This window comes from Eleginops maclovinus, chromosome 6, assembly GCF_036324505.1.
Source record: "Eleginops maclovinus isolate JMC-PN-2008 ecotype Puerto Natales chromosome 6, JC_Emac_rtc_rv5, whole genome shotgun sequence".
NCBI lineage: Eukaryota > Metazoa > Chordata > Actinopteri > Perciformes > Eleginopidae > Eleginops > Eleginops maclovinus.
In genome coordinates, this window is record NC_086354.1 from 12,490,991 (window position 1) to 12,504,468 (window position 13,478).

The following is a 13,478-nucleotide window of genomic DNA, read 5'->3' on the forward strand; positions in this document are numbered from 1 at the left end:
TAATTCTTTTAAACTTTTACCTGAGTAAGATTTTGAACTGAGTATTCCTAAAGTCTGCTACTTCTACTTTCCCCTAAGTACAAGATCTGAGTCCTCCCACCTCTGCCCACCAAACAGCGGAGCAGGAAGTTTTCATGTTCTTTAAAAAAGTACCACACACTGTGAAGATACTTAAATAAAAATATAAGGCCTGTAGTATTAGTTGTAAGTATCAACATGTTTAAAAAGTAAAAGTACTCATAAAATAATCAGAGGCTCCCTGAGTAGTATAATATATTATATATTCATTTTGCTTATACATATTATTGATGTATTTCGGTGAAAACAATGTAGAAAACTTGTGTTCATTCGCTCAGTTTAATCTATAACAGTATACAGAAAACAGAAAGTGCGTGTTGCCCTATCGTATTAATTTACACAAATTAAGAAAACATATCAAACAAATATGGTTACAAACATATTGTAAAAGGTTAGATGATAAAAATGTGAAGTAAATCTTCACAGTTCAAATGGTCAAAGACTGGAGATCACAACATGTCAACCTTTGTTATTCTACTTTAATTCGAACGTCCTAAAATCAAAGGCCAACCAGCCAACCCATTTAAAGGGTCAGGTAAAGGGGCGGTGCTTAGTCGCAAGTTCCTGTGTTGACGTGCTGTGGTTTTGGAGAAACGCCAAATCTAGCGACCACCTAAGTTAAACATTTTTCCACAACCAAGCTATTTACGAACAAATATGGTTGGACTTACGTGAAATACAAGAAGTGAAAACGATGCTTGTGCAATCTCGATACAATGTCCAAATGTTTACAGTATCAAAACGTGTTGTTGCTAGACGCCCTTAGCATTAACCCAAGTGAATGATGTTTTCGTTGGAATGAATCGGTCAACCCAAGCTATTGTTAAAACTTCTAGAGAAAACATTCACTTTTGCTTAGCCGAATATTGGGATTCAGGAAGATGTGTGCAATTAAGAAAAGAGGAGAAGATCGGGAGAGCTATTGCGGACCACCATGGAAATCAGCGTCCTACCTGCTGCTGTGCTGTTGCTGCTGTTTCTTCTCTGCTTCCGCTCTTCTACCCCCTCTGCCTACTCGAAGGATTTGTGAGTACCTGCAAGTGCTTTTATTTTTCTGCTTGAACAAGTTAAACGGCCTTAACAGTTTTAGTCCTCAATGTTGCCAAGCAACAGGTCTGCAACGAGGCTTTTGTTTAGATTTTGGTTTTAGTTGCACAATGAGTGTGTTTCTGAGTGTGTGGGCCCAGTTTCATGTTGATGTACACATGTTTAAATATGTTGTACCTTTTGATACTAGAGCTTAATTAAAGATGAAGGTTTAAGAGAAACTTTACGGTTGAGAAAAAAACGAATGATACTTTTTCTTTTGTTCTAGATTTTATAATCTGGAATTATTCTTATTTGCATTTATGTTGTAAGTAACCTTGATTCATATGTATTGTCTCACACAGAGGTGGGAATTAATTTAGCAAATTTACTCAAGTACTGTATACTTTAGTACAATTTTCAGATACTTTATTTGAGTATTTCCATTTTATGCTACTTTGTACTTCTACTCCACTACAATTCAGACGTAAATAGTGTACTTTTACTCAACTGTTACACCTGGGTTAAAATACATAATCTACCCTGCAATATACAAAGTGATTAAAGTTAGCTGCCCCTGCATAGTTATAACCAAAACATATAATATATTTGATTTATTTCCATAATAAGTCATTTTACTTTTGGTGCTTTACATTTATTTTGATGCTAATACTTTTTGTACTCTTAATTAAGTAACCTTTTGAATGCAGGACTTGTATTCTAGTATTTGATGCAAGTGAAGATCTAAAGAGGAAAAGCATGTTTTCTGTGGCTTTCTCTTAATTTTGTCAGAATTTTTTATTTTTGTCTTTTTCCCCATTATGATCTTGTTCCTGTCAAACACTATTGTACTTTTGTTTTGACAAACAGCATGCATGAAGAAAGGTTTGCTTCGACCGTCACGTTTCATGTGACACCGCTTTACTCCACTAGATGGCCCTAAAACATCACCATCTGAGCTGCTGCATCACCATCAGGAGTTTTCTCCCCTTTTCTTGTTCCTTTATGACAAAGGTGACATACATTAAAACGCTCCTGCTTTGTCAGTAGAGGAAGGACAGAGGAGACTTTCACAGGTTTGCATTCTCAGTTTAAATTCTAACGTTTAGTCTGCCTGCTGACAGTGAGGCGTCTTCAGTGTCAGAGGTTTCACAAAAGTTTGAAGAGCGGTGTCATCACTTTGTGCCTGCTTGGTCAAACCGACCCTGAGGTGTAATTTACTGGAGCACCGAGGAGAAGCAGCATCAACTTGGTGTCCTTCAAGAAAGTTGCTCCTAACATTTATTAGCACAGAAGTGACAGCAGAGAGCAAGAAAGGGAGCTCTGGCTGTGAGAAACAGTGGTTGCATTGCAGTGATGAGACCATTAGCGGCACAGTGCTGCACAGGGAGAAGACAGAGGGCAATAGAAAGCGACCTGAAGTCAGGACTCTGTGAATGTCACAGTTCCACACAGTTCAGCTCTCCCGAGGCTGCTGAGGTTTCAATTAGACTGACCTTTTATACCCAGGAGGTTAAAGAACAGTGATCAATGGGATTGTTAGGAGGCTGGCCAGGTGTGTGTATGGATGTGTGTGCAAAGGTATACAAGCCTTTAAACTTTAAAAAAAATCAATATAATTCTCTGGAAAAAAACAAATGTGCCTCTGCTGTTCTTTTGCTTTAAGGTATCTGAGTGTTGAGTCAAGGACGATGTGATGGTGATTTGCAGCAGTGTGGGGCATGAATATTTCTGCTGCTGAAGGATTTACAAGCCTTTCTGCGTAATCCTCACTCAACACGTCCCCCTCACCCGGCCAGGCAGACAGCAACAACACAACAGCAACAGAAGAGTAAGATGTTAAGAGTCTAGTGGACAAATGAAGGACGACCAGGTTCCTCAGAATAACAATGAGGCATGAAGGGCAAATTTGAGAGCTAATGGTGTGTGAGTGAGTAAGAGGGACAGAGGATTTAAGTAACATCATTTCTTATGCTCTAAATTCTCATCCTCAGCTATTGAAGTTTATGGTGAATTTCATTACAACAAACTGACTTGTTGCTGTGACGTTTTTTGTTTCTTTTATGTCTGAGAGGCAGCAGCAGGTTAGCTTAACACAAAGACTGGAAAGGATGGGGGTCTGCTAGTGGGACACGGTCTAAACAAAACCCACCCTCCAACACCTCTGAAGCTCAATAAATAAACAGATTATACATTCAAAAGGTCTAACCTAGCATTTAAAATGGAGAATTTATATTTTTACCCTTCTGAATTGTGTACAGACAATCAAATGACATATATTAGGGTAATAAGTGAGCTAGATTTACTGGTTGGCATATTTCTTAAGACTTTGGACAGAGCCAGGCTAGCTGTTTCCAGTCTGTGTGCTAAGCTAGGCTAATTGGATCCCCACAGGAACTTCTGTACACATATGAAAGTGGTATCAGCCTTCTCATTGGACTACCAATACTCCAAATTAAACAACAAGATACAGTCTTAATCAAGATTTATGGAAAGAGACATTGCTTTTCAGTTTTTAAAATATACATTTTTGCCTCTTAGCCATCTTCTTCCTGTAGACAATTGAGAATTTACTGTACAACCAATATCTCCAACACTGAAACACACTAAAACAAGGTATGAGTTGTGTCTATTTTCTTGCTTAGGACTACACTGACCTTTTAAAGATATAATAAAACAATAACAGGAAACAAACTGTGTATAATCCTTCATGTTAAAGTACAATGCTTTGTTGACCCATCCACACACCACCTCCCTACATGGCCTTTGCCGCTCTGTAACACCTGACTTCCCCCTTTGCCCACTGTTAGTGTTCTTATGAGCACAAACAGATGTTTTTTATGGGCAATTACTGATGCTGCCGTTCTCCTTGAAAAGACAGTTAGCAAATTAGAGTTATTTCCCAAAGTGTTTAACTTTTCCTTCCAGGAGACTCCCAGATTTCCAGTTACATCAACCTGAAGATGTAGTTAGAGTCGGCATGGGATCTTATAGCTCTAATTGGCAATATAACAGTTGTGCCTTCAAGATGAGAAATATTTCCGGTGGAGTTACGTGCTTTAAAAAAATATGTTGGATTCACGCTGTGTTAATGTTCTGACAAGCCAAATGAGTTGTAATTAGGATAAACAAACAGATGGGGATTTTCATTAGAGGCGTTAAAGGGGGGGGGGGGGGGGGGGGGGGTGAAGAGAGAGAAACCAAGAGAGAGAAACCAAGAGAGAGGAAGTTCATTTAAGTTTTCAGACTTAATAAGCGTTTGTGAACTCAGGATCACCAAAAAACAGTTTGAAAGATTCTCTGTTTATTACGAAACATCTTAATAGAAATTGCAGTGAAAAAAAAACTGGGAGATTGTCCTCTTTGTATCCAATTTATTTCACCGTTAATCCCCATGCTGATAGGTATGCCGTGCGTGATAGTTTAGCCTCTAGAAGCAATCTCTTTTAGCCTTTATCATTATAATTTGATCTGATTTGCTTTTCACTCCTGGGCTAAAGTGAACACTCCTCTTGTGTTTGCAGTCATTTTAAATAACTAAAGTCTGTGTTTTCCATTCCAAAAGGAAGCAGAGGAGGCTGATAGACAGGGAAATAGCATAATGACAGGCTATACGCAAGGTGTTTACTCTGTTCATATTGTCTTGAACATCAACCTGTTGAGGCGTCATTTATCGGCACAGAGAGAAAGTGGTGCATCATGTTTTTTAAGCAACTTGTTTTCCAAACAGGGTGAAGCTGGGGAAAAGACCTGGGTGATGAAATGGGGTTAAAACAGGAGTTAAGTAGGTTAAGGAATGAGTGTGCATATCTTTGTGATCGTTTAGTCAAATTCCCCTAAGTGTCAGAGAGGCAGAGTGAGGCAATAAGACTGAAACACATGCTATTATCAGAACAACTGGGGCAAGTCTCACCTGCAGCGATGAGGATATAAACAGCTAGCTTACTTCTGTCATCCTTTTACTATGTTACTGTTTCCACGTCTGGAGACAGGATGAGATCTAGCTGGGTTGCAGGAGAGAGGAGCGATGATGAGTCTAGCAGAATAATTTAGTTCTAGTTCTAAGTCTAACAAGGAAGTTCTGTAAGTGGTGACCTATGTTTATAATAATGAACAGCTCGGTTTGAAAAGTTCAGTTAACTTATTTTTCCTCCTCAATAACGAAAAGAGAAAAATGTCTGACATTTCACACCTATTGGACCTATTTCTGCTAGTGTCGCAGCGCATCCCCCACCCCAAGCTCAAAACCCTGTGTTCCCTCCAGACGGAGTTTCTCTCCCACACACTCCCCCCTGCCTGAAACGCCTGATTGGACGCCTTTGTTTACTGCAGTAACATACTGACATCACTTTGTTACACTCATGCTTCTATTGGCAGCACTCCAACATATTGTAAATTGTAGTCTAAGGGCCGGGACATCTCTAAGCAGTTGACCAATCACAACAGTGCCGACCAGCTAACCAATCAGAGCAGACTGGGCTCTGGTTTCAGGCAGAGGGGGAAAAGACGTGCTGCAGCACAGGCAGTATGAGAAAAATAAAGACTGTTTTGAACATTTAACCATGTAAACATGTCACAGTAGAGGCACAAATTACAAATATGAAACTGGAAATAAGCATAATCAAAAAAGTTAGTGTGACAGTAGAGTAAAGACAGAGTAGACCATATGATGCATGATCATTATTTTTTTGTTGTATTTTTGTCATTTTCTGTGGCAATGTTAATGAACATAATACACTATGTGTGTGTGTGTGTACAGGATGGTGTAATAGGCGAAGGCACCCTAACAGAGCTTTTTCTTCTCAAAGCTCTGTAGTTCTTACTGCTGTTGTGAAACGAGAGACTGCCGCAGATACCTGATGAAAGCAGCAGGAGGATGTAGTTGAGTGCCACACAGACCAAAGATGCTGCACAGGAGAGCTCATTAGACACACACACACACACACACACACACACACACAAACACACACACACACACACACACACACACACACATACATACATACATACATACATACATACATACATACATACATACATACATACATACATACATACATACATACATAGACAAACACATCATTTTACTCAGCCACACACCGGAATTGTGCCTGTAAATGTATACAATTACATACAATAACACATGTACACGTGTACATATGTGTATACACACACACACACACACACACACAGCTGCTCCTCCATACATGACCTGAATTTTAACTGCCAGGGTAGATCAGCACCTAATTGAGCATGTAAAAGCTTAATTTTTTTCTGTGCGTGTGCGTGTGCGCGCGCGTGTGTGTGTGTGTGTGTGTGTGTGTGTGTGTGTGTGTGTGTGTGTGTGTGTGTGTGTGTGTGTGTGTGTTGTGTGTTGTGTGTTGTGTGTTGTGTGTTGTGTGTAAGCTGCCATCCAGTCTGAATTAAAAAGCTTTGCACATCAGCCAAACTGTAAGACGAGCTCAGGTGTAGGTGCAAAACAAACCGACTCTAAAACTGAACAATATTCTTCAAAGAAAATAATACAAAACATAACTTCTCAAAAAAACTAGCCTCATTCTGTCCCAGAAGTGTGGAGCTCAAACATTTGTACTATCAGTGTGAAAAACATTTTTGATTTTTGATTTCCTATCTTCTTCTTTTTTCCCTTCCCACAAATCTCTCTCTGTTCTCCTGTCTGCTAATAGTCCCTCCACTCCTGTTTATGATCCTTTTTCTTAATTCCTCATCTTTACCAGAATGCCAAGACCTCCTTTCTCTTTGACTCCTGACATACACTTCTCTTTTATAATGTATCAGCCTCTGCAGGTAAAACAAATTTACTGATTTGCCCAAAAAAAACGCTCGTAAATGATCCACAAAGGCTAAAATCCCAAATTTGATGCCAGAGGAAGTTTCTCTGCCACACACCTGCACAAAAAAAGGTGCTGCAGCTCATGCATTATGAGAATGAAACATTAAAGCATGTAATTAATTTAACAAGCAGTGGCTGTGTGTGGAAGAACCACACACAGCAACAACAGCCTCTCCTCCTCATGCTGGTCACACACTGCTGTGGGATGGCATCCAGTTTTTCAACCAGCATTTGCTCCAAGTCAGCCAGCGTGGTTGTGTTGGTCACTCTGGCACGGATAGTATGCCCAAGTTGATCCCACAAGTGTTCAATAGGGTCGAGGTCAGGACTGCAGGCAGGCCATTCCCTCCTCTCCACTCCATCTCTATCGGTGCAGCAATCAGCAAAGTGTTCTCTGCGTCTTCTCCACACTGTGACTCTACGATCCAAGTGCCGTAGGCAGAATCTGGACTCATCACTGAACATGTTCCTCCACATGTTGAGGTTCCAGTTCAAGTGGACCTGACAGTGAAGGGCAGTCAAGGCAGTTCTCCTGGCAGCAATACGAGACCGAAGATTGGCTGCAGTTTGGCATTTACAGAGGAGACTTTTTACATTTTCATGGGCGCAACCCACATACTCAGCTCTGCTGCTCATCCCACAAATGCATGTTCCTCACAAATCTGGCATCATTTGAAAGGTAAAAAAACAGGCTTTCCAACAGTATAAGATTTAAGATTTAAGCATTGTTACATCAAAGAAATAATGTACCAAACATACATTTCCTTACTTTTTGTGTTCATTGACAGCATGAACAAAGAATTCTTAATGACTTCCTTTTTAACAGACCTTAATGTTTATTAATTTAGCCCAGGACCACAGGAGTGAAGATCATGCTGGAGTCAAGGAAACATCTCTGATTAACAAGGGAAGTAGTATTCATCCTCCAGTAACATTAATGTGTTTGCAAAATGTTTTGTCAGGCAATGTAATAGAGGTTATGATATTTCTAAATTAGATTTTTTTTTTCCCCTAGAGGACAAGTAAATTGATCAATTAAGTCATTTAAATTCTTCCTCTGCATCAAAAAGTTCTGTACAACATTTTTATCACAGTCCATCCAACAGTTGAGATGTTTTACTCTGGACAAAGGCACAATTTTAATCAGCTCCTTAAAGCATAGCTTGATCATTTTACAAGTATTTCAATTCAAACACAAACAGTATGATGTCTGAAGTCAGTCATTGGTGCAAAACAGAGTCACTAAATCAGTGATGTGTGCATTATCAGTACCATGGACAGCACTACACCTTAAACACACAAGATGACTGCTTGCATCTGAGTGGATTTTATTCTACTCTTGCGTCTCTATTACTTTCCAGTAACACGGAGCAGGCTTTAGACCTTGTAAGTAAACTATTTCAACTTCGAATTGGCAGCCACCACAGATGAAGCTTCATACCTGTAATATAGATCTATGTCATCCCCATGGATCTTAAAAAATGAGGGCATCAAGTTGGGTAGTAACAGATAATTTAAAGAGATTACCAAAATCAGTAATGACTATCCTCCAGATTAGATAAAAAACATTGATTAGATTCTAGATAGATTTAATAATGACAATTATTTCTGCGAGTACATCCCCCTAAATCCTACACACTGCTTATTTCAAAGTGTTCCTGTGGTAAGGCAGAGTGGAGGTATCCCATGTGGTTATCATCGGTGCCCGCCCCGTCTCCCCGACTTCCTCCATGACTGCTCTGCTGCCGCCCAGATGGGGCCTCTTGGCTCGCAAACACTTAAACGCAGCATGGTGGCTAAACCAAGTCGGAACAACTGCTGAGTTTATAAAATCCAGTTTAAACTTCTCTCTACTGAGATATCCTGTTTCCTCTCTTTTTATGTGGCTTGGTTACTGGCCTGTTTGATCTCTTCACATTAACAACAACCCCATAAAAAGAAACCCATGAAGAAGGAGCCTGCCCTTCAAATTATAAGCAAACACAGGAACCCAAACACACCAGATACATCTATCAGGGTGAGGAACTCACAACGCTACTGGAAGCCTCATTATGCTCTCTGTTCTCTAGGCAGGGCAGCCAGTGTTGCTTGGCTGTCTTATTTTGCTCCCGTTAAGATGCTATTATAGCTTTCCAGAAGTCGTTTTTGTGTCACCATCCTCATCCTGCCTCCCTTGTGTATTGTGTGTTCTTCATTGTGTGTGGATGGCTGCTCCCTTGCTGGAGAGTGATTGACATTGTTTGTCTCTTTGGCGAGGCGCCTGACATTTCTAAAAGTCACAGCTCGCATTAAGCCTGAGCCAAGCCTGCTTGCATGCGAGTGTATGTGTGTTGGTCTGCATACATTAGTGACTATAAGCAGTGGATGGGCAATTCATGCTGTACGACTGTAATTTGAAGTTAATCACATAAATGTTTAACATAAACCTGCTCAGGTATAAACTTTTACTTCCTGCTGTGAAATATATTTTCCGCTCAGCTCTAGCTTTAAAATGTTCATACATGAAATTAGATCATTTTCTGAGGACGTTTATTTTGAGCATTATGGGCAAGAAACAACCTTTAAGCATATTGTATTATTTGCAAAAAAAACTGCATATAAGAAATGATAACCCTCTTTATGCCGCTCTTTTCTCTATGTGCCTTCCTCTCGCTCTGAATTGATCCCTGATTGGCCAGATCTTCCATCACAGGGGAACACATCTGAATCTTGAAAGCAGAGTCATGACGAGGACCACTTGAATAACAATATCGTGAGAGGTTATTATGGAGTTTGCCCAGTGATGCCAAAAATATGTTGCCTTCCCTACATTCCAAAAAAAAAAGAAAGAAAATGTACACAACCTGCAGACATCAGTTGTGTTTCTGGCCAGTTGTAAATGTTAGTTTCCTTTTTGCTTTGTTTGTGTCAGGATTTAGGAAAGGACCCAGGTGCAGAAGCAATAGAGGAGGCAGGGGTTCAAACGTAACAGAGGGCAAGCTTTTATTTATAAAAAAGCTGTTGACAAAAACGCAGACAAAAAGTACAACCAAGGAAAAGTATCAAATTAAAACTCAGACAAACCAGTGGAAAAAGGAGGGCTGAAAAAGGGCGATCCAAGACATCACGGGGAAACAGCAAGAAAGGACGAACTCTATTCGGGCGGACAGCCCGGGAGCAAGGCAGAGGCCGTGAGGCCCCAGAAACAGGGGCGTAGGTCACGGCGAGGGAACACATTGGGGGCGGAGAGATGCCTCTGGAGGACGGGCTGGAAGACGACGAGACGCCTCTGGAGGACGGGCTGGAAGACGGCGAGACGCCTCTGGAGGACGGGCTGGAGGACGACAGGACCATGCTCGAGGACGGCAGGGCACCCAATGGAGCAGGTGCAGGTGTTGGCGGGAACCCCATCAGAACAGGTGACGGCGAGACCCCCAACGGCGCAGGATCAGGTGTTGGCGGGACCCCCATCCGAACAGGTGACGGTGGGACCCCCAACAGGAACGGAGCAGAGGTTGGCAGGAACCCCATCGGAACAGGCGACGGCAGGGCCCCCAACGGAGCAGGTGCAGGTGTTGGCGGGACCCCCATCAGAACAGGTGACGGTGGGACCCCCAACGGGACAGGAGCAGACATTGGCGGGACCCCCATCGGAACAGGTGAAGGCAGGACCCCCAACGGAGCAGGACATGATGTCGGCTGGACCCCCGGCAGAACAGGTCTCCACGGGACCCCAAACAGGACAGGAGCAGGTGTTGGCGAGACCCCCATCGGAACAGGTGTCGGCGGGACCCCCATTGGAACAGGTGAAGGCGGGATCATCAACGGAGCAGGAACAGGCGAGACTGGATGCAAGGCTGGAGTCGACTGGACAGGCGAGACTGGAGTCAGCAGGACAGACGAGGCTGGAGTCGGATCCTAACAGTTTGCTTTTCCACCAATTATTCAGGGAATATCTTGAGTTGCTTAATGCTCCACTTACCAAATAGTAGACTACTTTATCTGTCACTTTTATTTTGTCAAAACTGTCAAAGAATGAAGTTGCATTTAAAATCAAACAATGAGCTAATAGTGCAAGAAAAAATCTCTGTAGAGATCAGGGGAACTGGGTCTATATGATTGTTTATCTTACTCAAACAAGGAACGTGCATAAGAAAACATCAGTCTCAAATAGATAAGAGATCATTTATGCAAGATTTAGTTATAGGCTAATGTCCCTTTGTTGTCCCTTGGCAGGTACACACAGAACAAACAACAGATAGTAAAATTGACCTGAAACACCAAAACAGAGTCTAACAACAGATAGTAAAAAGACATTCGTAGAAGCACACATCAACATACAGTTTATATACCATCCCTTTCATCCACTATAACTATACATTTACAGCAATCTTAAATACAATGCAAATACACTTTTGTTAATATAAAAATTCTAAATACAAAATAATGCTTAAAAGGATTGTTAGTGGAGAAATAATTGTGATCTATTTGAAAGCAGATTTTCCTAAACAATCACCATAAACAGTTAAAAAGTGCAGCAGTATTTTTATACTCGGAAAGTAGAGACACACCTGCATAAATATGAAATGAGACATCTTTAGAAGGTTGTTTTCTGGGTACTCTTACTTCTAGTACTAAGGAATTCAGAGCTGGCTGGGGAGGGGGCAGATAAACAAGGTCGACTGTACAGGGAAAGACTTGTTATAATTCAGCCGGAAATTGATCCCCTGGAATTGAAGCTGAGGGCAGATTGTCTTTCCACAGTGTCACTGATCTGTTTCCAGTCCACAGAGGTATGGGAGTTTCCAATAACAAGTATTGATCCAGTCCATTACTGTTATTGAACGGTGTAGCCTTACAGTTTGTGGTCTTCTGACAAATATTACTAAGATTGATGGAAGTTGTCTCCTTCTCTGTTTGCGGCGCAGAACTGACAATGAAATACAAATATGAATAAGTGCACCTCTGGTTAACACAAAAGCTTTTCTTTCTGTCAGCACATAAATCTGCAAGATAGTGGGTGCCGTGCTGAGTGAATCCACGAGACACTCTCTTTGTGACAACAAAGCAGGAGCCTGCAAATGTTGGTTAATTCAACCATTTAAATACATCATTGTGATCTTTTGGTGTTTCATTCTTTTCTTTGTAACAGAATACATAAAAAATGACAGTTTGATGTCTCAGTGAAAATATTTGACTCATATTTAATCATATTTAGTGTGTTATCATAGTTGAAGTTAGGTTTGCCTATAATCCTTGTTGTAACCGTTATTTCTTAGGTTTTTGTTGGCTTCAAAAAACAATTACATGTTTTGTGAGACAGTTGGACAAAACACTGCATTCACAGGAACTTAGGATCAGAAAGACTAGCAGCCAATAAGGCTTAACACTGATGCTCCGGTGTTCGCTTCGCAAGAATCACATTTACAATTACATTTTACAGGCAAGTTTGTTGACCTGGGCCCTCCTTGGCACTGGGAAAACCAAGATAAACAGGACAGTGGGGGATTTATCAAACTCTTACTGCGTCTCTGAACAGGAGGAGGTCCAGAACTAGATGAACAAGATCTAAACTCTGAAAGTTTTACTGCAAATGCCTTAGGAAACTGCTCCAGGGAGCTCTACCTGAACAAAACTCCCCTGTATTTGTGTGCAGTATGAAATGGAAGTATTCCTAATGTCTTTTATATATTTTTTTCAAAATTCCGCCTGAAACTGGATACACTACAAACAGTTGATTGCAATTTGGGGTAAAAGGGGGATCAAATTTATGTTGTATGCCTTTAGCTCTCTGACTTAGATTTGTATCATTTAAAACGTCAACACTGATACAATCAGAATTATAGACATGTTACCTTTATTCTTTAAAACCAACTCTCTACAAAGACTCAAATAAACAAACAATAGTGCTATTTCTATGAAATAACTATTTTAGTTTTGCCTTCATTGTGATTACCATAATTAGTGGCTCTATTAAGATTACTGCCTCAATCACACAAGGGAAAAGCTGCAAAATTCAAAACCATCTTGAGCGACAGACTGCAGAACTACAGTTTGATGGGTGTGCTGTTCTTCTGCACTCTTTATCATTGGGAGAAATCAGTGTAATAGCTGAACCGGCAGCAGTCAGACGGCCAGAGCTGCCACCAGCAACAAACGAGCTCTTTTTCATAATGTGCTAATGAAGATAACCGTTTGGTGTGTATTGACCCGGCTGCAGTGAAGAGATGTTGGATGTTGCCAGATTGTGAGCTGTGTCTGAGGCAGCTGTGTTTTCACATTGAATTCTACTTAGCATCAGTCAAAAATGTTATTCCTGCACACATTAATTGGCTAGATACAGTATGCTCTTTATTTTTTTTATCTCATTAGAGCAGAAGGCCTGAGGGTTATATGTGATTACACAAGTTCATTGGATTCACAGGAGGAGTGTATAACCGAGGATGTGACATGAGGATATAAGGGGATTTAGCTGATGGTCAGGCTGTCATGGTAAGCTCATGGGTAAATTTGAATTCAATTTACAGGCACGGGATCAACC

General features: G+C 40.9%; 1 protein-coding gene across 1 annotated transcript in view; it reads left to right on the plus strand.

The window, feature by feature from the left end:
- Positions 1–648: 648 nt before the first annotated feature.
- LOC134865462 (neurocan core protein-like) overlaps positions 649–13,478 on the plus strand; it is a 48,814-nt gene continuing 35,984 nt past the window's right edge. The window contains exons 1-2 of the mRNA XM_063884990.1: positions 649–1,104; positions 2,771–2,935. The gene's annotated coding sequence lies outside the window, so the exon portion shown is untranslated. The remainder of the gene's footprint in view (positions 1,105–2,770; positions 2,936–13,478) is intronic.